Source organism: Vidua chalybeata, chromosome 11 (assembly GCF_026979565.1).
Source record: "Vidua chalybeata isolate OUT-0048 chromosome 11, bVidCha1 merged haplotype, whole genome shotgun sequence".
Taxonomy (NCBI): domain Eukaryota; kingdom Metazoa; phylum Chordata; class Aves; order Passeriformes; family Viduidae; genus Vidua; species Vidua chalybeata.
Genome location: NC_071540.1, coordinates 16281958 through 16307262, shown reverse-complemented (window position 1 = coordinate 16307262; position 25305 = coordinate 16281958). Strand labels below are relative to the sequence as shown.

Genomic DNA, 25305 nt, shown 5'->3' with positions numbered 1-25305 from the left:
TGACAGGTGGTGTTGCATTTTGCATACATTGTATACTTGAAAGAATAAGGTTTTTAGTTGGAAGTAAATTGCAAAACTCTGTGCAGCAAAGGTTGCTTTTTGAGGTGGAAGAAGTTAGTCAGATTTCTCAGTCCCTAACTGGAGATACATAGTGTGAATTAGGCAACAGGACTGAAGCTGGACAGACTGGATCATATATCCTTGTAGGAAATTACACTTGCATTAAATATGTTTATTTTGGGGTTTATTTTCTAACCTGTCACAGTAGAGACCACCAGCAAAGTTCAGAGTGGAGTGTGCAGGCTGAAATCCTGGGAGGATTTGGGAGGAGTGTTCCAGCTCAGCCCCAGCTGTCAAAGAGAAACCTGTGCCTCTGAGCCCTGCTTTAATCATGATCTAGAGGGACAAGAGCTTGTCACATCAGGCACTTTCTCCCACCTTTGTAACTCATTCCATTGTGCAAGTAAAACTCTACAAAGTGAACTTGTACAAGGTGAAGGCTATTTCAGGACAGGATTTAATCGAGTTCTTGTTGATGGGGGCAGGAGGGAAGGGGGAGAACGCAGATCATGCTTTTCCAGTTTGAGTATTCGAGGTTTTTTCAAGTCCTAGGAAAATTAGTTGGAGTTTTGTAAGGTCTTAGGCCAGAAGGAACACTATATTGGTTTTTCTTTTTTTAATGGAACAGGCTTTTCAAAGGGGCCAGCAGATGGTAGTGTTTGCTTTGTAATTGCAACTGTGAATTCTTAGAAAGGACTGCTCTTGTTTGGCATAGGTCACTCAAGGACTGCTCAATATGTAGCAGAATTAGAGAATTGTAAGGAGCAATATTGGTTTAAGCAAGCAAAGAGGAAGGGGGAAGCCCATCCCTAATCTTCAGCCAAGTGGGACAATAAAGGGGCAGAGGTTTGTGTCCCATGTACTGCAGATAAGCTGCCTGGAATTACAGAAATATCACAGGTGATTAAAGCAATAAGGGGGCAATCTGAAAATGTTCTGTCTTTTGCAATAGCAGAAGTTACTGTTCAACTGCAGTGCTTTTCAGAAATGTCAGCCATGACATGATTTTGTTGTTTAAGTGGGATGAAGAGTAACTCTTATTGCACAAAGTTTTGTTGACAAGTGGATAGAGCACAGGTGATGGATTGAGGAGGTAAAATTAGCTGGTGACATGTGCTCTTGGGCAACTCTTTTCACCACAGATTCCTTTTTTTTTAGGTGAGGATGAGATTACTGATAACCACTGTCAGGTTCTTAGAGTGAACTAAAATATCACTCAAGAATACCATATATTGTTTCACCTGCACATGGCTTTCCTTGACTGTTTCCAATCATATGTTGGGGTCAGTTTGCCTAAATGTTTTGAAAGGCCTCATTTTATTCACCCTCTCAACTGGAAAAAGAAATTGTACCACATAAAGTGACACTTCACAGGAGAAGGTGATTTTAAAAGCAGTCCTAATGGAGAGCTTAATACAAGGAGTTTTCAATTAATTCCTGGAAATAAAACAATGGAGAAATACTGCAAAAAAATTACAGTGAGTATTTTGATTTGTTTTCAAATGAATCTGTGTGTAATTACTTTGTTTTTGTTTTGCTGGAATGTTCTCACAAATGCTATCAGTTTTGGAAAGTTCATGGATGCAAGGGATTTTTAAGAGGAGAGGTCCAACTATTTGTAGATGATATTTCTAATTAACGTTCTTAAATGTGACATGATCATCCTCTGAGAACAAGGGGAATGGCAGTCATTCCAACCTGTCCCAACATCTGGGTGTAAAAAATTTCAGACAGGTATTTTAAAATGAACTGCTCAATCAGTGATCTTCAAATGGCAGAATTATATTGTGGGTTTTCATGGGCTGGGGTAAAGAGAGGAGAGTTTCAAGTGTTGAAAACATAGTTCAGGATAAAAAGAAAAGAGGAAAAGTAAGAGCACCTCTTCTTGCATAAACTACTCTCATTATCTGTTCATCTGTGTTACTAAAAATTTTAGTGAAAGTTAAAAAAAAAAAAAAATCATTATTTTGGTAGAAAACTCTGTGGGGGTCAAAGTTCCTCCCTTGATCCTCTGACCTGCTCTCTCCTGACCAGCTGACTTGTGTTGTCTTGTGTCGTGGCTCCTAAGAATCCTCTTTTTTTGCCTGAGGGAGAGATGCATTTCCCCTGGAAGTGCCTTCTGCACCTGTGAGGATATAAACTGAAATTTCAGAGCTCTGGGTCTGCAGTGTTTGGGTTTCCCTGTGCAGTGCAATGCAGTCAAACACAGAATAAAATCTGTATCCCAACAGCAAAATAATTTGCCTTAAATGTGCCTACTGAAGTATTCATCACGGCCTTGGAAGCATCCTGGTAATTAATACAATACTTGGTGCAGACTTTGCTTTAAAATCTGCATTTGGGATGTTTAACATCCCTTTAAACTGATGTCTGTGTTCTGATTGGGGATCTGAAAGGCAATGTTTTGAGACTTTTTGCACGTTCAGCAGAAACAGGTTGTGTGGCACTTGAAGATGGACAAAAGTAGGCAAAGTCTAGACCTTGGACCAAACCCTTGTGACAAGTTTGAGTTCAGTGGAGATTCAAAGGCAAACCAGCAGCTCCTGTGCAGTGAAGGGAGGCTCAGGAGTGAGCAGGTGACACACCAGTGGAAATTAAATAGAAATATGAAAATGGAATAGAATAGCTGGAGCTCACTGTGCTTCTTGTGCCTCCTGGATCGTGTTTCATGTTCTGGGTGGGATTGCAGCACTTGGTGTGCATCATTTTTAAACCACTGAAAAATGAGCTGATTTGTATGAGTGAAGACTTGCAGAGCTGATCCTGCTACCAAATGAAAAAAAAATTATAAGCATATCTGCTTTTAATAATACTTTATTAGAAATGCACTTTGATTGTTTGAGGAGTCTATTTTCAAGCTGCAAATGGTTCCTGTAGAATTTTGCTGAGATGACTAGAGGCCATTTTTGTTGCAACATGCTTCATTTTTGCCTGTTGTATGTTTCTCAGAGTTTGAATTTTGTTAGTATTATATTGTCATGTTTAATCACTCATTTTTTGGTTGCATGTAATAGAGGCTATTTCATTTAAGTATTCAAATATTGAATTACTACTTCAGCACTGCTTTTGACGTGTGGTATTTTCAATAAAAGAGTTAAAACAAGAGGTCGGCTAGGAAAATAGGAGACATTATTTTATCCCCACAGTTTTAACTTTACTTTCTATTTTAGATTTTATCTGATGATCATGGGATTTTTTTCAGCTGGTCCCTTGTGTCTGAGAAGCAGGCAGTGTTAGATGTGTGGTGACAGAGAGAAGTTCAATTAGCTGAGCAGCACACCCTTGTTTTTACACTCTGGTTTTACATTGTGTGTGAAACACTTCCGTTGCTTCATTTAAAATGTTTTAAAAACATTTTATATATTGCTGTTTAGGAGCTCTCAGTTCTGTGTGGATCAGGCTGATACTTGGCTTTAGAATATGTTACTTTAAAACAGACATGGATTTTAGGAGAAGATCCATAAATAAGATGTGGTAGGCAGTGAATAATGAATCCACATTTTGATTAAAAACAAATATTCAAATATTCAGTGTCACAAGAAGGCCATGGCTTTTAATTATTTCTCCTGGACAATTAAGGCTTGCATGTGCAGTACATTGTAGTATCCACAGACCTCCTGAGCAAAAGGAGCAAGTTAATATTTGGCAAACATTATTTAAAACAAGTAATTTATAATTGGGACACAATGAGCCCTGTCACTGGCCAGGTTAGAAGGACCCTTGTAGATAATTTTTAATCCAGAATTCCTCAACAGTGATAAAACCTGCTATTAAGTGCTATAAAGTAGTTTAATAATACTACTACTAATAATATCATCTGTGGAGAAGTAAGGATACTGCTAATAGTAGGTGAATATATACAGTTTTAGAGAGCCCTACTAAACATCCCTGTAGGGTAGATTTAGTTGCCCCCAGTTTGTGAGGTGAGGACCCTGGTGCTGTGAGATGTGATCAGCCAGGGCTGTGTTGGTGCTTGAGGGAGGGGAGGTGGCTGTGTCACAGTGGCCTTTTTCTGCCACACAGTTCTGCTTCAACATCCTTTTCCCTAGAATCTTTGGACGTGCAGTTCTAACCCAGTGGGAATTGTTTAGGTTTCCAGAGTAAGGATAAAAAGTCAAGGTTTAGCTGTTGGTGTTGCCAGGAAAAGTTTTGGTTTTCTTTTTCTCATAGGCTGAATTGAAGTAAGCAAATCATGGCCATCATCCCTCACAACTCAAATCACACAAACCCTTTGCAGGAGTGAGCTGCAAGGGGATTTCAGTTGGGGCTGTGGTCAGATCAGGCAGCAGAATTAATTTCTGCCCAGCTCTGTCACAAAAAAAAAAAAAAAAAAAGTAAATGGTATTTGAATTTGGTTCTGGTGTAACCTCTTGAGACTGATCAATCAGAATTAAAGGAAAATGGGTACCAGTTTCTCTCTCACTTCCTCCAGACCTGCTGCTGTCAAAATGATTCTCCTTTTTCTGACTTTTTTTTTGTTCAATACAAGATGTCCATCACAGGCCTGAATCTCAGAAATACTGATTTTGATCAGCTAACCCTCCTTTATTTTCAAATACATTCCAGTTGCTCTACACATTTGGTTGGTGCTTTTCCCCAGGAACCTAATGCTCAGTTTGGAGTAATGGGAACACAAGCCATTAATAAAAGATTAAAAAAAAAGCAAAACACCAGGATTTAAAATTCCAAACATATCTCTGTAGACTGTCTTTATAAAAGGCAGTTTCTTCAGCAGGCGTTGAAATGCAATTCTTCCTACACATTGAATAATAAAATCAGACATGGGAACTTTCAGATTGCTGTGCTGAGCAAAATGGATGTAGTTCTTTTAAGTCCATAAAAGTAAGGAAAATCAGATCTTAAGAACCAAGATCACGCTTGAACACAGTTGGAAAACTACAACATGTTACCAAAACCTCATTAAGCTGTCATGGGCTTTTTTTGTGCATTTTCTTTCCCAGTCTTTTTGAATGCCAAGATATTTGTGTGTAAATGCTCTTTTCTAACTCTATTCCCCCTCCTCCTCTGACACTGTTTGTGACAACATGGGGGTTACCATGGGGATTGTGATGTCACACACAGCAGAGTGACCTCGGTGAGCCAGTGAGTCTGCTGAAGGATGGAGATGGACAGAAAATCTAAGGCAGCAAAAATGAAAAAACATGCAGGAAAAATGAATGAATTTTAATAAGACAGGAGTGAAACACTTGTGCGTGGGGTGGGTTTTGTTTTTAAGTTCACCCAAATGGGTGTCGTGGCTCAAGTTTTGGTTTTTTTGGCCTGAAATTCCCTGGTTCTGGTTTTGGAATATGTGTTGTGTGATATATATCTAGAGAGAGACCTTTCCTCTACCAAGTCAAGCAATATGAGGTAAGCTTAGCATGAAAATTGTAACTCTATCCCAGCTCCCAGAAAAGGGAGCATTAAATCAGACACTATGACCGCTTAGCACTTCTCTAATGCTTAACACGTGGAAATGTTATTGAATCTTCACAACACCCCCAGTATGAAAAGCAAGCAGATGCCAGTATCCCCAGGTAAAAATTGGTGAGTGTGTGATAATCTAAACGGTGAGTGAACTCTCATAAAGTGACTCATCAAATCACTGCCAGCAGTGGGATGAAGATCTGGAAATTCCTGTCTTTATAGTCCCAGGTTTGTTTCACTGGATCAGATTTGCCTTTCATTGAAAACACAGTGTTCTAAGTGGAGCTGTTCAATGAAATGACAGTCTCACTCATACCAATATTATTACACTTTTTTTGGATACAGGTAAGGCTGTGTTAGCACAGAGTATTCATTTTCATGCAAAAGATGATGCACAGACCATGCAAAGGCTTTTGCGACATAAGTGAGCTGAATGGGGCTGAAATGGGCTCATAAATGTGGATGCCTGCAAATTGAGCATCATGTGTGCAAAGCAGCCTTTGTTCTTGTTTTGGTTTTTTTTTGCTTTCCCCAGAACTTTGAATCTCTCCCCATGCATGCCATGTGTGCACTAACTCCTCATTTATATCACTTCAAGTGAGGAAAATCAGAGCCTTTGACTTGTAAATCTCACTCAAAACATACTTTTATAGTTGGGGTTATAATGGAAATACCAACAAACTCAGATATTTAACTATAAGAGCTCAGACTGTGACATGATAATAAAGATATGTTTTACTGCCAAGCTTTCTTGTATAGACAATAGGGGAACGATGCTTTTTAGTTTTCCTGTTGTAAATACACATACTTTGGCAAGGAAAAGGTGCTTGCCAGGTCAAAGTCATTGCTCCAAAACAGAATGCAATAAGGAAATAATATAAATAGTGAAGGGCCCAGCACCTCCAGTAAAAGTTATCAACTTGGAAGATCAAGCTGACACATTATTTCTTGTATTTGTGTATCAATCTGGTACATCTGCACACCAGTTATTCAGTGTCAACACTACTGATTCGCTGTGCACGTAGCTCCTGTCGAGATCATTAGTAGGTCTGTCTGTGCAAGGTCTACAGGCACTAAAATGTATGGAATTCATATTTGTAGGGAGTTATTTCACACGTGGAACTAGGAAGGAAAGATCCTCCAGTGTCCAGAAAACCCTCACCACGTATCTCCAGTCTTATCAGTATGTGATATATTTCATTATATATATCAGCTGTGATATATTTCATTCTGGATCAGACAAATGAGGCTTCCATCCAGTAAAGGTTTGAATTTAGGGGCAGCGGGGCTGGGTTTACTCCTTAAACATCTTTTGTAAACAGGACTATCCTCTATTAGAAGTGAGTTACTATTTTTTGAGGCTTTGTTTCTCTTTTCCACAGTGCTAAAATAATGTTTTCTCTGTTGGAAGATCTTTTAAAAAATATATTGTTTTATCGAAGCTACATCCCCACTTCTCCACCCCTTGCCCCCGGTCTGACTGTCAGCTGAAAGTTTGACTTAATGATGGGGAGAGTTTCTTTATTTTTTGTTTATTATTTTTCCCAAAATGTCCTTTAATATCTACTCTACTTTCTCACTTTCTATTGCTCCCAAGAGCAAAACAGAGGCTTATTTGCTATAGTGACATTTTTGAAAATCTGCATGGCAGCATCACTGTTGCCTATGGAATAGTCATCATGTTCAATTTTGTTGATCCTGTATTTGTTTGCTGGAAAGCAAATCCATCTATTTATCTTCAAAGTCTGTTTTCCCAGGTTTCCCTTGCTTAAAGAGCTATACTCAGCTAGAGCAGAGTCCTTGACTGCAAAGCTTATGATATTAATGTTTTGCTCTGCTGTTCTAATGATCAGTGTGATGTTTTGAAAGTGTTCTGTCTTGTCAGCCCTGTTGTTTTTGCAATCTGTGTTGATTTGGATGTCAGCTATGTTTCTAATAAACTTCTGAACCCTGAGTACTTTCTATCAGGGAAGAAAAAAGATGCTTTGTTTACCATGCTATGGAAATTAAAGACCAAGAACTTTCAAAAATAGGAGCCTACAGTTAGATCCTTTAGCCTATGTTTAGGTTTCTAAAGCAGTGGCCTAATTTTTAAAAGGGCTGAGGATCCAGAGGCTCCTGTTTGGCTCAATACACTGGACAGGTTTTTAGATATTCTGAATGAGGAGGGTTTAATATTTAATATAAGATTGACTTGTTTTAGGTATTTGGTGTTGCATGGGATTTTGATTGAGTGGATTATACAATAATAGTGTGAACTCACATCCCAAGCACAATGCAGTGATTGCACCTACAGCTGGATCACAACAGAAATGCCATTTGTGTCTCAATATCTCCTCAGGACTTCTTCAGTGCAAAGTGGACTGTAATAGCTCCTGATGGTCATTAGTGTGCAGTGATACTTCAAGGACTCCAAATCTGTAAATGTTGGTTGCAGTCTCAGTTTGGGCTGTACTTTTGTACCTGCTTGTGATTCCTGAGGAGCATGGAAGGTGAGGAATAAAATTTCCTGGGCTAAAATGGGGTCTCTATTCTGAACAATACTCCTTCATATTCACTTTTAAATAAAATTTCCCTGCTGTGTTTTCAGGCAAGAACAAAATAAATATACTTTAAAAAAAAAAAAGTTGGAATAGATACCCTTCACTTTGTCAAGCTTTATTTATGGAGGGAATTTTGACATATGAAATTTGGAGTAAAATTTCTCTTCCTGTGTTTTCAAGCAAAAGCAAAGCAAATGCTTGTTGCAAATACATAGTTGGAACAAATGATCTTGCTTTCATGCCAACAGTGAGAGGGTAAAAGGAAAGAAGCTTATGATCCTTCTGACTGAATATTATTTTCTTTTATATACAGAGAACAAGATACTGGCTGAATCAACTTCTAGGACAGAGATGAGCCTAAATACTTTATTCAGGAACTTTAAAGCCTTGGAGGAGAACTGGACAGGCAGAAGTGAAAGATCAGGTACATCTTCTCAATTCTCAGGCAGCAGCAGACTTAGATTTGTCAAGGATTTCTTCTCCATCTCCAGCATTTTGGGAGGTGTCTTTGTAGAGAGGAAAAAGCACTCCTGCATTCTGTTGTGAATATCTTCCAATCCCCATGCCCTTATCCAACTCTCCCACTAAAATTCACCTTCTGAGGAGAGGCACATCAGGGAAACCCATTTTCTGGAGCTCCTGGGCTGGCCCAGATTGTGCCAGAGGTTGCAGTGTAACATGGACAAATCTGCAGAGCATCCCCCACAATCCAGCTCCTATGATGTACTGGTGTGGCAAGATCTTCAAAGTGTGAACTGAAATTATGTAGAACATAATGACCATCTTCTGGATGTTTCCATGCCCTTTGTCTTTCTACTAACAGCTGCAACCCCACTTGTACTTGGCTATTTTTAGTGCAGAGGTCAGCCTTAGAAATGTGTCCTCAAGTGCTCCTTGGCAAGACCAGGCAGCTGGGTTTGCCAGTGGATAAACTGGATTTCCTAGAAGTTAGTGAGAATCTAAGCGAGTCACCCAAAAGTCAGTACCTGAGCTGGGAGAGCAACTGTGGAGCCTGGATTGCTCCATCTCTTGCCAGAACCAGGAGGCAAAGCTCCTATTGCTCATATAAGCAAGAGGGTCAGAAACAAACAGCAAATATGATAATATTTAAGGTGTTGGGATTTTTTTTTTATTTTTGAGAATATACCAATTTAATACAATTTTTTCTTTATTTTTTAACTATAGCACATGTGTCTACCATTTTAAGCATTAATCTTGAAGCCAAGATATGCCTTTTGGGTATTTTCCTATTAATGAAGTAACTTGCTGCAGAGATGCCATAATATCTCAGCAATCTACATGCTCTCTGGCCAAAGTATCACTTAAAGTTTTAGCTCCTTCTTGAATATGTTGGTTGGACACATGCCGTTTTTAGAAGCTAGATATTTTTTATTGGATTTGATGGGAAATATAAATTTGGTTTGGAAAAGGGCTAACTCTTCAAGCCTTCGATTCTCCCTATTAAGATTTTCCTTGCAACTTGGCCTCTTTTAAACTCCCATCTCGTGCATACTCTTTTCTAATCTGATACCTCAGTGTACATATCTAAACATGATCAGTGACAGTTTTAGCTGCGGGGTGAGACTTTCTGTGACAAGGGCAGTGAGCTCTGATTTGAGACCATTCATTGCAAGTGACTTCAGCTGTCTCTTCAAGTGACATCCAGCTACTTGAGGAATGGGGGATGACGAAAGTTCTTTGGACAGAAAACTTTCACTGACAAGAAGGTGACAGGTCCTTGCACAGCTGGTCTCTGATATGCCTTGGAAGAGGCCTATGTAGTTACTAATTTAAGTGTAGTGGTGGCTGCAAGCATGGAGCAGACAAGTTCTTGTAGATTTGTAACTCATCTGCAGGAATGACAGGAGTTGGAGCTACACTTATGGTGCTGGCGTTGTTGTATAACATTTCCAATAGCCCATGTTTATTTAAAGAGCTAAGTAAACTGAACTGCAAGCTATTCTCATTAGTGCTTCTGAACATGTAGCTGAACATGGTGCATTCTGTTAATTTGTTCATATATTTAAAGTGGATACTGACCTTTTTTTAATGGTCTGTCAACTTATAGAAATGGAATCCTCACTCTTGGGGCTGTCTATTCCTTCATTTTTTTTTTTTAACCTGTCCTAATTTTCCCCAATGTCTCCCATCAGTTTTTCAGCCCTTGAGGTGCTATCAATAATGAAAACTCTAATGTATGGGAAGTGTTTTTTTTTTTTTTTTTTTTTTTTTTTTTTTTTTTCCATAGGGACTTCTTGTCTTGCATGCAATTCTTCTCCCAAATCCCCATGCTCCCTGCCACCATTGTTACTGTTGGCAGTAATACTGGAGGGAAATCAAAAGATCCTTCCAAACCAGGAGAGCAGTGTGGCATCCTGAACACTCACACAGAGGTGAGCTCTTTCCAGTGCACGAGGGGTAAGTGCTGCTCATTGCACAGGGAGCTGTGATACTTTTTTGGCATGTTTGCTGTCGTCTAGTTGGGAACTGGGGCGTTTTTATCCCAGCTCTGCCACCAACCACTTTGAGGCCACTGTCAAATTGTTGTACTTGAAGTACCTGCTGATTGCTTATATATCTGTGTATAGGCAGTAAAGCTTTAAATGTTGAAAGTGTCTGCTGTGTCTAATCCTGACCTGTGAAGGAAAGGATTACCCTCTAAATATCAGAGAGCTCTTGGATTGTAACCTCAGAAGTTTGAGGCCCCTGAGACCCAGCCATAATCCAAAGAATTAAGGTGACTTATTGTGGACGTTTAAATAATGTTGTTCTGGCAGATCTGATCTCAGAGACTCCTCCTTTCCCACCACCATGTCTGACTCCCGTTCCCACTATCCACTTTGCCTTTCCTGCTCAGCTTTTCATGCAGTTGGGCTCTAAGTCCGTAACAGTCATAATAACATTTTATTTCTGAAGGGTGTCCTTTCACAGACCTGATTTAGAGCAGGGCCTCAGGAATGGTCATTTGGCAGAGCTGAGAGGGTGGTCACTGGAGTATGTGGCAGTGGAGGAGGAATGGCAGTGAGGGGTGAGGCTGCCAAATGCATCTGACCTGCTGAGGACAAGAGCAGGAAAGAAGCACTGCCAAAAGGGACTATTAGAGGGAAGATGGGACTAATTGTTACAAAGGAGGTATTGGAGACCTCAGCAACACAAGCAGTGGGTGGTCCTGAGCTGGCTCCAGGGGAAGTGTGGCCATTTACACCACTGGAAAACTTGTCCTCTGCTGTGTAGGGGAGTGCTTGTCACCCTATCAGTACAGTCTCAGCTCTCCTTCAGGGTCTTTGCTTTTTGTATCTGAAATATTGCCCGGTTTACATTGAAGATTACAGCAGTGCAATCTCTTTCTCAGCAGTTGTGTTTCAGTCCCCAGCTGGTGTAAATCAGCAGAGCTCAGCTGCCTGCACAGGAGTTGCACCATTTGCAGCCACAGAGGCTTTGGCCCTCAGTAAATAAACATCAGTGTATTATTGCAAAGATTTGACCTCATTTGTTTTGTTTTTTTCCATCTCCTTGACACATCATTGAGCAAATTGTCACTGAAGCAAGGGAGTAGGAGAGGAGATAATTAAATATTACATAAGGATAATAAGGTGTGATTAAAATTGTTTCTGTGGTTCAACATGTAGGTCTTTTTTAGTAATTTCTTTGCTAGTTGGAAAATGTGAGCTGTGTGTAACGCCAAATAAACAGTTTGCTGTAGATATTTAAAAGGACGAGTGCACCTCTTACAGATACTTTGTTGACAGTTAAAAAATGACGTATCTATTATTCATACTGAGCAGCCAGACAGGAGGAATGCTGCCCTAACTTTCACATGGTGAAAGAGGAAATGAGAAGCAGTGTAGCTTGTAAAGGCAATTGGGTTTGTTTAAAGGAATCCTGTGTTTTTGGTATCCTGATTTGTAACTTGACTGAGTTGAAATTTGGTAAACTCAGCACTACAATGGCAAAACTTCTTTTGATTTTAGCAAGAACTGTAATTTGGTTTTGTATATCCATATTTGACTGAGGTCACAGGTACAGAAACCTAATGCAGACATGGTGTTGATTATTTTTTCCCCCCCAGAAGTTATTATCTGTAAAGGAATGAGTGATGCCTGGCTTTCTGACAACAAACCTTCGATTTTTAATGACTCATCTGCAAGAGCTGATAAAGGGTTGTGAAGCCCTTCCTTGAAGGGTTGGCTTAGCAGGATGTCGTGTGAGAAATGTGTAAAAACAAAAGAGCAGCAATTGCAGGTGTCTGGGGCACTTCTTAGCGAGGCTGATATGCTGGTTTCCTAATTTAATCAGAATTATATTTATGCAGAAAATGAATATACTGAGATGACTACTGTACATGGTGATTACACATTGCTCACTGTTGAAAGGAGATATGGGTTTTGTGTGCCAAATGAAACTTGTTTAATGAAGGTTACCTGTGAAGTGACAGATGCAGCAGAGAGCCCATCTGAGCTTACCTAGGGAACTGACCAAAACCATTCATTCCTTCAGTCATCAAGATCTGTGTGATTTTGGTTTTCCAGTTTCACCTTTGCTTTAAATTGTGTGTCCCATGCCTTTCCAGCTTTTGTGCATTTCCTGCATTTCTAGGATTCTAGTGCGTGTGCATAATGCAGAAGTGCATGTCAATGGGAATTGTTCAATTCAGCCTCACAGTGTGGAGGAGTAAGATGTGGGAACAGCCTTAGAAAGTTCTGGAACAGGGGAAAGATGCTGAATTTGCTGTCAGAGAAGTGGGTACTGCATAGAGGTTTGATCTGAATGAAGCCTGTGATGCCCAGGTGTGCACCCCTCTGTGAGTCCTGTGGCTCTGAAAGGTACAGCAAATTGTGCTGGACAAGGAGCACAGCTTTGTGTGTGTATTTAACCCACCCAGCAGGACTTTGGGATGAGATTGCATCCTCCTCAGCCCTGGGATGGCATCTGACAATGGCTCAAAGTCACACGTTGAGCCAACAGTATTTCATCACTGCATGATTCTTGTGGTGTGCAAGTGAAAGTGCCTAAGGCCTCAGATTTATCTGTGCCTAGTTTCTCAAGAAACATAAGCATAGATTTATCTGTATAAGGAAATTAATTTTGTTCAAGGGAGAATTTGAAGCAGAATGCAGAAATGATTCTGGAATAAGGCAGATGAAGTTGTTAGTTAAATCAGCTCCGTCCCTTGTGATAAATAGATCAAGAAGCTGGACAATTTATTGAATAAATTGTCCAGAGATGTCTAAATTATTTGCAGTGTCATTTCACCTGAGCCTGAGGAATGTGAGGCCAAATTTCAGCTAGCTATATTGCATTCCTCTCTAGAGCCAGAAATAGGATCTCAGCTGTTATAAATTGATTAATGAAGGTATTGTTATTTAGACCAGACCCTTAGGCTTGTAATGCCTAGTTTTAGCATAAATGACCAAGCTGAGCTGTTCTTTAGAAGGCATAGCTTTAAAAGCTATTTGTCTAGTTCAGAAGCAAAAAATTATAATGGCTTTCATTGTTTTGGCACGTTTTATTGTCTGTGTTGCCTCCCAAAATAATTTACTTGTTTTTTGGTGTTTTTTTTTTTTTTCCTCTTGAACCTGTTTGGCATCATATTAGCATGGCATATGAAGATCCTGAGGTGAAAATAAATCCACAAAGATAAATATCAAACTTTGAGATGCTGTTCCATGTAACTGAATGTTTATCTGAACTTCACACACAGCATCCAGTTAGATAATTTGCCCACGAGGCAAGTTTGTTTCATTTTTCACAATGTTCTGCTACTTGAGATTATTTATTCACTGCAGCAGAGCTATGGACTAGCCTGATTTTTTTTTTTAAGCAAGCACTGTGAGGATAGATATTGCAGTACTATCTTTCATGGAAAACTTTGGAATAAGAAGCAAAGGAGTATCTCCCAGTGACTCCAAGATGGGCTAGAAAAATTGGTGATGGTGCAACTGCAGAGGTAAGAGGAGAGTCCTCCTTTGTGGAAATGTCTTTTCCCTCTTATCCCTTCTGCTTGCCCTATATAACCTTACACCAATATTTCAAAACTTTTGTTATTATTTTAATAAAGAAAAAAAGTCAAGAACCTGAATGTTTCTGTAGTTACCTCCCTGGATGTGTGTTTAGTTAGCAAAAGGGAAAGATGAGGTGTTTATTCCACCAATAACTACAGAAAATTTATGCCAGGCTGCTTAGCTGCAATTTAATAATCAGTATTCTATTAGACAATCCTTTACACTTAGCAATCATTGTTGCATGAGTGTGTTAGACAAGGGAAGCAGAGCTCATGTGCTGCATTAATTGTAATGCATCTTGAGAGGCGTTTTCACAGGAGTTCTCTTCCTTTCCACCTTTGTGTAGTTGAAGTTAAACTGCCCACTAAAAATTCAGCAAACTTAAACTGCAGCCAAGGAAAACATCTGCTTTGGACATGACTTACTTATTTTCTAGCAGGAGGGCTCCATATATCAATGCCTTGCCTTGTCTAATTTCATTAATGTGATCTTGTGTCCATCGTGTGGCACTTTAATGGCCATTATTTGTGGCCTCCATCAAATAAAGCATTGACCATAAATCCAGCCTCACGTAAATGAAGATATAAATGTCAATCTGCATTACTGTACAATATTTATTATTTTAATTAAATGAAACTGATTGTGACATTTATTAGATCACAGGTTCCTTGTTAATGGCAATGAAAAGCAAAAAAAATTGCTTATTTTAGAAAGGCAAAAAGCTGCTTATTTCATGTAAGTTTTAGAAATTGTCTTAATGTTACTGTCTTAAGTTATCAGAACTAGGAATCTGTGTGTGGAACACTGTGTTTGTGCATCTTCTTGGGACATAAACAAGTTAGTGAAGCCAAACATGACATGTACAGCAGAAATATCAAGAAACAAATATATTAGGATGGTGAACGCCCTGTTTTTGTTACTCATTTAGTAGTACAAGTATTTGCATTTAACTGAACCATTTTGTTTCATTTTCTCTAAATAGCAGGAGTTACCCCAGGTCAGACATTCTAGGTTTTTGCTGGTAGTAATTAAATATTTTTCAATGTGAACAGACTTATTTTCCAAATTATTGTGGAAAATACAGAAAGCCTGCAGCTTTAAAATTCTGAATCCAAATCCTTTGTAATCCAGTCCCAAAGACAGAAATCCAGTACAAATCAGAGACTGTTCTTATTTATTCTCCTTTGGCTGTTCTGTTCACTGTGCTTTTAATGCACAAAAAGAATACCCCATGCTGCTTGCATTGGTTGTAAGAAGGGATAGATAATAATGGATAAAATTCCCTGGTCGTGATGCTGGCAAAATTTTTTAATCTGGGAAATATCATATGTTAATAAAAAGCAAAAGACTGAAGATGTGATATTTGGTACATGTCTTCACTTACAGGGAGTTGGGTTTTATCAAAGCCTACTTTAGAGCAGCCTGTTTAGAGTCTGATCAGGATTTGTACCTCAAAGAGGTCGCAGCCCTCACCAATAGACTGTGTCCAGAAAAACTTTTGAATGATGGAGATGTTAAATATTATTTAGGAAAAAAACCCTTGAGTTATAGATTATCATTTTATATTCAAAAGTATTGATCCTGTTGCTAATGAAGTCAGTGGCAAAACCTTAATTAACTCAGTTGAAAGTGTAGAAACTTGGGAAATCAGGATTAAAAGGAAATTTCATCTTTTTGCATATAAGCTTCCTTTCTATGTGTGTTTATTTTCAAGGAATCATTGTGAAAAACAAAAAAACTCACACTGACCTAAAGGGAAATTGATTCAGCTCTTCAAACATCTTGAGACTGTTTTCAGAGCAGTTTCAAATGTTTGCTACAGATCTCTAGGATCTTTCCCAGTAACACTGTAAGGTTTTTAAACTAAACTGTCTTTATTTCAGATCACTTTTAACTAAAAATATTTATAGTGTATTTGTAACAAAACTGGTCATGAGGTTCATGTCTGTATCAAATCCTATTGCTCAGATTAAATTTAATTCCAGTAAAGAGGTGAAAATACTTCTCTGAAGTTTATCCTTTTGGTCAGTATGAACCATGCATATTCATAGCACACTTTAATTAATTATTAGATGTTATCTTTTCAAGCTAAGTGCCCAGCATTGCATGGCATGGCACAGAAGAAATTGATTTAGCAAAAGCAAAGTTGAGAAGCTGGTACAGAAGAGAAACTGGGATTAAAGTCAATGCTTTACATTTTTACGGGGGCTGCTCTCCTGTATTTATTTCAAGGCTTTCTTTCCTGCGATGAAATAACCAAGGAAATGCCTTTTATTTTACCAGAATCTAAAACCAAAGTGATGGCAAGAATACTTCTGGAGTCCCACTTTTATGATTAGCAATTTTAGTCCAGTATTGCTTTTTCAGCAAGTACTTAAAACTTTCTTTTCTGTGATTTTATAGACCACTGTGTAGACACATAACTGTGTAACACTTCTGTTCTCCCCCTGAGTTTACTGTAATGCATTTTTCTTAATTTTCTTTTTGTTTATATACACAATCTGATCTTGTAAAGCTTTATGGTATTCCTTTCAACCTTTCTAGTAGCTAAAGCAGAGAGATCTTGGATTTGTGTTCATTCCCAGTGTGCAAAACACTTTTTCCAGTTGCACCACAGCAGTGAAAACATCCTTTTCACTGTTGCACCAAAATGGGATTAGGATTGAAGTAACCACTGACAGTGGGCTCCACTTACTGCTCCCTCCAAAGTGGTCCAATGTTCCCTCTTGCTCAGAAACCCTTGAGAAATATGTAAAAACACACATGATGAGGGAAATTATTTCATCTCCAAATGCTGATCCTGGCAACCAGATTTCACTCTGAGCATCTGCTGCAATTCCTTATCTGAATATTGCAGCACTATCCCAGAGTCTTTTGTTCCAAAGTCTTTCTGGCTGGCAGATGAAGATCACTTTTAATGTCATGGAATACCACTACTTTTTAAGGTGGTTGGTTGGCCCTGTTCTATGTCCAAGTAAGTTCACTTCCAGAGTTGTATTTTTTTTTAATTCAGTCATGATTGCTGGACAAGATCTTTCTTTTGTCATCATGTATCAAAACTGAGTTCTTGAATATTCCCAGAAGCCGTCTTTGTTTACATTTATGGTTGTTCTTATCTGCCAAGACTGCTGTGATTTCTTCTAGCTCTGCTTGCCTCCCTGAGATTCAAGTCCATTTCTGTGTTAGATGAGGTTGTGTAATACTCTGATACCAAAATTATTTTGAAGAACTTTGTCACTACTTTGCCTTTTGTTCTAGAACTCGAGAGAAGTTTGTACCATTCATCCAACCAGTCTTCAGTCATTCTGATTTCTTGATTTCTTGTTCTAATATGATTTCAATTTCCTTCTGTATTTGTTCTTCCCCTGGGAAATTAATCTGAGTTCTGACACATGTTCTCTGTCGTCTTTGTTAAATCTGTAAGCCAAAGAATTGATGTTCTTAGCAGTGGCTATGCCTCCTGCCAGCAAGCTGTACTTTTTGCTGCTTTAAGGCATTGTATTTTCTTCTTCTGCTCAAGTACCTAAAAATAAACAAACCTTGTTTGTTTTTCTTGTGCTCTCCTTAGTCCTCTCCAGGTGTTCCACATCTCTTCAATGGCCTGATCCATCCAACTCCTTCCAAAAGCTGATTGACCCTCTCATCCCATGTGCATCTTCTCTGTGCAAAGTGTGAAGGAGTCTGACCTTCTAGGCTCGTTTTCTGAAGTGTCACTGATTTGTTCTGTTACTTTGGGCAAGTCACTTAATCTCACTGTGGTGTAGTTTATCCACTATAAAATAAGTCTAATAATCCTTGTCCGCTTTGCTGAGCCCTGAATCTTGTTTGCCTTCTTTACATGTGCAGTCCTAAGGGTATTATAAAGCTTCAATTATTAATGTTTGGAAAGTGCTTTGAGATCTTTGGATGGAAATCCCTGTATAATCATATTTAGCACTTAGCATTTCACAGCACAGTGCAGACGCTACGTAATCCTCAGAATACTCCTGTGAGACAGAATTACCTGTCAATACAATTATTATCCTCACTTTAGTGGATAGTGAGGCAGAAGGATTAGGACCTAATCCTACTTCTCTTCAAATAAATGGGAGTTCTTCTCTTGACTTCAGCAGGAGCTGGAAGAAGCTTCTGTGACACATCAAGGTTTGAGTTCAGTCTAGATGTCAATCTACACTGAACCTCATGGAGTCTCCTTGCTCACTGTACTACAGACTCTGGTGTTTCCTGATCATGTTATCTAGACTTTTTTGCATGATTCATTTTTAGTCTTCCTCCTTACCATTCTGTTTTGGTTATCTTCTCTATTATTTTATCCTTTTGTTTTTTAGCATATTTTCAAGCCCCAGCATATTCTTGATGCTGCACGTAGCCCTGGGAGATGTTTAATCCGTGAATTCCCCATGAATTTGCCATCTTCCTTCATGGTTTTATCCAGTACAGCTCTTTTGCCTATTTTTAACAACTTTATTTTTCTGCTGGTCATGTAACTCAGCTGCTATCTACTGTAATGCTGCTTCTACATAGCTGACCGTATCAAACTCCTTTTTTTAGACCAGTTTTGTTGCTGTGAAAACAGTCCATAGAACTCTACCATAGTTATAATAATTTCATGGCTGTGATTATGCTAGCCTGCCCTTTATTCTTCTCAGTTATTTTAGTCTCTTCCAATATTAGACAAAGCAGGCCTGTCTCACACTGTAGGTGCTCAGGACTCATATTGTTACCCTTGACATGATAAGCAAAGCATTGCTATAAAAAGACTGTAAGAAAAAGTATTTAGAATGTGAACTAAAATTATTTTAAGAAATCCCTTATGTGAAGGAGAGATAGGTGAGTTCATTCTTTCCAGAAATAAGTTGAATTATATAACTTCTTTATCAAAGAAAAATCAGTCTGTCTGACATGTAAGAGAAGAGATTCCTCATTAATATCAGTTACTAACCAGTTACTAATCAGCATCACCAGAATGAACTCAATCTGTCTTAAAATAATAAGGCAAATAATTTCTATGATGTCAGATTCATGGTGCTTCTCTACTTCTTAGCCTGCTTTGTTACAGGGACAATTTTGGAGTTCACTGGCAGGCAGTGTAATAAAGACCCATCCACAGAGGTTCATTTCTGAAGGCTGTCACAATTTTAGGTACAGAGACTCTCCACGGACCTGACACTGGTGGCTGCAGAAGAGGGTTCAAGGCTGGTCCTCAGCCACAGGTCACTCACCTCTCTGAGGAGCTTTGGGAGACCTTCCATAGCCTCTGTACAGTGCTGGGAAAGGCCCTTGGACAGGAGCCAGGTTCTGCACATTGCCAGGGGCTCTTGGGCCAGTGATACCTCTGGCAAAAGCACTATAAAGCTAATTAAAAACCAGTAGCACTGGCACCTTATTTCTAGCAATTTCTTTGCTTGAAAAAGCCATTATTGAGCATTAAAGGTAAAATCAATTCTATAAAGGTAAACAGTTTTGTAGTAATGTGGCCATGACCTATAAAATGACAATCTGACATTAATTTTTAAGGATCATATATTCACATATGCTGTCATTTTAGAGCAAGTAACACGACTGGAAGTAGGCCTATGCATTTTGAGAATGCATTTACAGTTTAACATGCTGTTACAAATGTAAGGAGGCTCCTTCTCTCTCCTCTAATTTTTTTTTCACCAGCTTGACAGTTTTTCAAACATATTCACTGTCAGCCCTAACAACCTGTCAACAACTGCCATTATGTGAAAATTGCAAAGACTTGCTTGAGCACTGTGAAAACTGACAGACATGCCACAAGGATAAGTTCCTCAGAAACAGAGGGCTAAAACTTTTGAAAGGTGCTCCAGCCCTTCCAAGGCAAAATGAACAGTCAGATATCAGGGGAAAAAAACATACACTTGTCACATCTGATATCTATTTCTTTTCCCCTCAAATTGAGGTGTATGTGAAGGAATAAAACATAGATTAGGACAAACTGTGCAACTTACTAGAGTTGGTGCAATTTACCTCACTGTCAAGCAAGAGAGGCCAAATTTATCTGCTGCGTAGATCTGCTGTGTGGCTGGTACAAATCCTGGGAACCAGGGATAAAAATTCACCCTCTTAGAGTATCTGTAAATGAAATATGATTTTCTCTGTGTGACTTACTGTAAAAAAAACTCAGTTAAAGTTAACTATAATATAATATATGATAATGTTTGTGAAGAAGTGACCCTGCAATGCACGGTGGACTTTATGAGGCTTATTGTGTAATTCTGTACACGAATGTTAAACAGCTGCAATTGTGCTGACACCCATGAATTTGCCACCTTCTGAAACTGGTGTAATGGAGAGCATCTGTGTTTACCACTGAACCAAAATGGTTTGATCAGGTTTGTGTGGGGAGAATAAATATGGATGATCCACAGTGTGTAGGACAGTGCTGAAGCATGTCCATGTTGTGTGCTTGTACACCATGTGGGAGTAGCAACACACAGAGAAATCTTTGGGAGTTCTTCCCTCTGAACATCCTAGGGAAAGGTATTTTAAATCTTCAGAAAAGCCACTGGGAGATGGGCAGGATGGTTCTCAAACAATATATTTCTTGGTTATTGTTTCATTCTAGGTGTTGTTCCTAAGTCGGGAGCAGTGAACAGTCTGTGTACCCCTCCTCACATGGGAGTCACTGATGGGCTCTCAAGTCACATCCCTGTCACATCTCCTCCTGGTTTGAAGCCTCAGCTGACTTCAGTAGAAGGGCTGAGCTGAGCTTAACTAGAAAATTTGTGTACAGTTAGCTTTGAAATGTACCCCATGGTGCTGAGCAGCTGGAAGACTTTTAAATCCTAACCAGTCTTCATTTTTGACTTTCACCATCAATTTTCTGGGTACCTTGATTTCTGAGCATAAACCTGTATGCAGTGAGATGAAATTTGTATATGTCCATTGTTTTAATTTAAAGACAAAAAAGCAACCCAGGATCATTGAAGTTTTTCACTGAATGTGTATGAAATGGCATGTGTATGACTGAAGGAAACCATAGCTATGAGTCTTCTATGTTCCATACAAAGTTTCAACTAATTATAGTCTCATGGAAAAGTAAGTGGAAATACCTTTTTCCTATCTAAAAATGAACTAAAGAAATGTTAACTCTCTGAGTTTCAAGCATTTGGAGTCTATCTTGAAAGCCATGACTCTCACTGAGTCTCAGAAGATGCTTAGCACCTTGCTGACTTACCCAGAAGAAAATAGTGATAGTGAAGCATGTCCCTGTGGTCCAGTGTTGAATTATCAGCTCTTTCACAGCCATGGTCTTTGACCACAGGCAAATAATTCAACTCTTTAGTCTGTGTTTCTCAGCTGTGGGGTAGCATCATGATACTCCTTTGCAATTTGGGAACAGTGGGAATGAAGTTTGAGTTGAAGGTGCTGAGATCATGCAGGGATGAAGCAATAGAAATGCCTGGGCAATTAGATGAGGTGGTTGCTGTGTCTGGATGGTTATCAGAAAGGGGAGGGAGGGGGAGCAAGGATAAAAAAATAACTAAAAAAAAAAACAAACACCACAAACAAAGGCAACAGCAAGAATCTCTGGCAGGAATTCCTTTATTGCAATTCCCTGGTAGGATCTGGCTGAGGTGTGTTTTGGGCTTTGGGCATGGTCTGTGTCTCTCTGTCTCTCAGCCCACAGTGATGCATTTGCAGGGCCCCTTTCTCTGGTGGAGATGATTAACTCATCAGGTTGTGCCCAGGGCAGGGCAGAGTCGAGTATGAGCTCATTTTGGTGTGGGTTTTGTTCTGAACAGGCCCAAGAGCATTTCCTTGGAAACATCTCATTTTCTTTAAATATTCTGTGACACAAACTTAGAAAAACCCTTCTAAGATATGCTTAGCAATAATCTAATGGCAACTCATTTTACTTATTAGCAAAGTAAGTAGCAAAGTCTTTCTTGTTTTTTAAGGATCTTTTCACTAGAAGACACTGAATTCCTTGTTAGCCTTAAGCTCAGAGTTGTGCCATGTTGTGGTCCTCTAAAACAATGCTCTCTGTCAGGGAAGACACTGTAAGTAATCTGAAATAACACAATTCTAAAAGAGAAAGAGGCCTTACACTTCTGTTTTAATAACTTCCCTTATTTCTTTATCCCTCATGTTCTTTTTTTATTTGCAATTGTAAAAATCGGAGTATTGCTTTTTGGGGTAGATTTTTCTTTTGGTTAAAATAATATTTTGAGCCTTTAACAACCCTTAGAGTAAATAGAAATTAAAGTATTATTATTATTTTGGGTTTTTTATATAGACACTCTCCCACTAGTTCTTGCTATTTCTTTTTTTGGTTGATATTTGGTTTTGCACTTGTGAGCTACACAAGGAAAGGCTATTCATTGGTTTAATGTTTATCTGGTGGTCTAATCTTGGGTCATAAGATGAGCTTAAATCAAAGCTTCAGTGATACTTATCTAGTGGAGTCTAAGCAGTGGCAGCCTGCTGCAAGGTTTTGGTGAGCTCTGAAAAGACTGGTGAGATGGTCACCTAACCCTCAGGTTACAGGGGTCACCTTTTGGCTCTTCCCTTGATCTTGCTGTTGTTCTTCAGCTGGAGATCACTCAGGTAATGCAGCTGGCTGAAATGGGATCTGGTTTTTATTAACCAGGAGACTGCCCATGTGTTTTGAGTGTCTTTCAGTGCATGTGGGAATATGTAAGGTTATAAATCACAGAAAGAAAACACTGTAGCATTTCAATAAAGCATGCTGAACTAGAGTGTCTGGGATAGAGAACATGAGTGTTTCACTGCTTTCATGGAGCATAATAAGTCACTCAGAAGACAAAGTGCTTGTAATTTCTTGTTCTAATGTCTGACAAACTTGGGCAGGATTCCTATCCAGGACTACTACCCAAAGGCACAGGACCTGACACTTCAGAGTAGCCTCATTTCTCTAGGAAGGACACAGGTTGAAATTTAAGATTTGCCCTATATCAGGAAATTTTGGCCTTGCTGTTCAGTGTCACAGGAAGTGATAGTAAATATGTAAAAAAGCTTCCTTGACCATTGGCTAATAAATTCAGGGTATTTTCCTCCCAAACTAAACTGCTTTTGGATCAATTTCTATGGTTCCGTATTCATTTTGACTTTCTCAATCCACAAAAAATATCCTGTAGAGCTCTTGGAGTGGTTGTAAATTAACTGCAGGGGTACCAAGACCTGGCTAGCCCAGAAGAGGACATCATACACCTTTCCTACAAGGACTTTCATTTGCTGAAGATGGGTTTCACTTGTCCATCTACACACATCTATGAAGAAATATTGATTCCAAGGATTCCAGAGACATTTGATGGCTTCAGGAAGGAAAGCTCATGTTTTTTTCATCCACCACCATTCCAGTTCATCTCTTTTAAACCCTGCTGTGACTCTGGGGTTCAGGCACCAAGCATTACTTGTCTGCCTCAGCCAGTCACTTTTGACATTCAGTGTACTTGATCTGGGGCTGGTAGTTTACTTCAAACGTTGTTCATATGAATGGGTCTGGCAGCTGGGAGACTGCAAAAAAAGTGCATGAACAGTGATTCTTGTTTTCTGTCTTCAAAACAGATCTATTGTCCTGTTTCTGCTGGCTGTTTTGAAGAGTCTTGACTTTGAAGCTGGAAAGAAATCATTATCTAAGTCGCACTCATTTAAACTTAAGGCCAGTGGTCTCATAACTGATCACTCACATTAGCCTTATGAACCTTCTCCATGGATGGGTGAGAAGAATATTGCTTTATTGTAGGATGATTTAAATAAAGAAAAAAAATCTATGGGCTCTGAATGTGCACAGTATATTACATGTATTTATACATTATCCATCCAGCTTCCCAGCTTCTATAATTTGATTATAGATCACAGCTGTTTCTTTTCTCTCTTGACCTCCTTTAGCCTGTGACATGCTCTGCTATCATTCTCTCATTCTCCTAATACTTACACTATTGAAAATACTATAATTTTCTTTTTCTTGCTGTCAGGTATTCAGTCATTTCTTTGTCCTGTCTTGGAGCTTAGACTCGGAAATTGAACTGTCTTGATTTTTTTTTTTTTTTAAGAGATGACAACTCATGTTTATTTGATTTTAAAATTTATGCGGCAGGTCTTTCTCTAACACTCAGATCTCACCTAAAGCTTTTTCCAAAGGGTCTAAAAGTGCCTTTCAAAAAAGGAAAATCCAGTTGTCTCTTGTTAACCCAGGGAAAATTGTGATACTGAGGTGAGTGCTCTGCTTAGAGAGAAGAAGGATATCAGAGAGAGCACAAAAGCAGAAGGGGAATGTGTGCTATTATTCAGGCACCTATGAGGACCATTGCAGGGATTTCTATGCTAAAATCACATTGAGACTTGGACTGTAAACTGGTCATTACAGCTTGAAAACTCTTTCTTTTTGAGATTTAAATGGAGAAATTCATTCCCAGAGGCCAGATTTTGGTTGATGATCAGGCCAGAGACCAGAGCAGAATGGAAAGAGATGAGGTGAAAAGGATGTGGTCATATTAATTCAGTGCAGCTTCAGACAAGCAGCACCAGGAGATTTATAGGACTGTTTTTGAAGGGGAAAAGTGGGTATGATAAATGGGGTAAGTCAATGTCAATTTGTGAAATTACACCTTTGTGTCACAGTCCATCAGTAACTTCCTCCTGCTATATTTGGCTGATTTTCCGGTAGCAGTGAGAGGGATCGAATGGTGACCAACCCACCTTTCCAAATGGCTAATTTAGGAAAGTAACAAAAGAATTGGGCTGCAGTGTGTGAATCATCTCAGATAAAGGTCAGAAATTACTGTCCTGTTTTACCTAAGGATACTTGAGCTTTTTAGAAACAATTACCTCATAACTTCTTCAGTGCATGAGAAGCCCTGATAGAATTGTGAAAAGGCAAGGAAGCAGAAGAAGCAATCAGGCCAGTCCAAATGGGGGCAGTTGTAGTTCTGGTGACACTGATGTCCCAGCAGTACCTGGAGCCTGTCATTTTGGGTGCCATCTCTAGAGAGGTTCAGGCAAAGCTTTGCAGGGAGGAGCACAATGGGAACTTGAGAGTTTTGTAAGATCATACTGCAGGGCAGAACACTTGAGGAACCTGATCCCAGCAGCTCTTCCCATGGAACCTCCCCTCCCTGGTGGTGGCTCCCAGCCTGCCTTGTGTGACAAGGCAAAGCCTGTGACACTGCACATCCGAGGGATATGGTTCAGCCTGTCCCCACTAAGGAGTGGTCTGAGTGTTTGTCTTAGTGCAGAACTGCTCTGCCAGGCTGTTAAATGTAATCAGTTTACATTTAAGAGGG

At 39.2% G+C, this 25305-nt stretch overlaps 1 long non-coding RNA gene across 2 annotated transcripts; it reads left to right on the top strand.

Moving 5' to 3' along the window:
• Positions 1-5192: 5192 nt before the first annotated feature.
• On the top strand, positions 5193-23735 carry LOC128793763 (uncharacterized). Of its 2 annotated transcripts, none has more exons than XR_008432877.1 (5): positions 5193-5430; positions 6589-6670; positions 7829-7979; positions 8344-8454; positions 23588-23735. It is a non-coding gene; the product is annotated as an uncharacterized LOC128793763 (long non-coding RNA). The 2 variants fall into 2 exon arrangements; XR_008432878.1 differs by lacking the exon at positions 23588-23735 and adding an exon at positions 13852-13968.
• The last annotated feature ends 1570 nt before the right edge of the window (positions 23736-25305 follow it).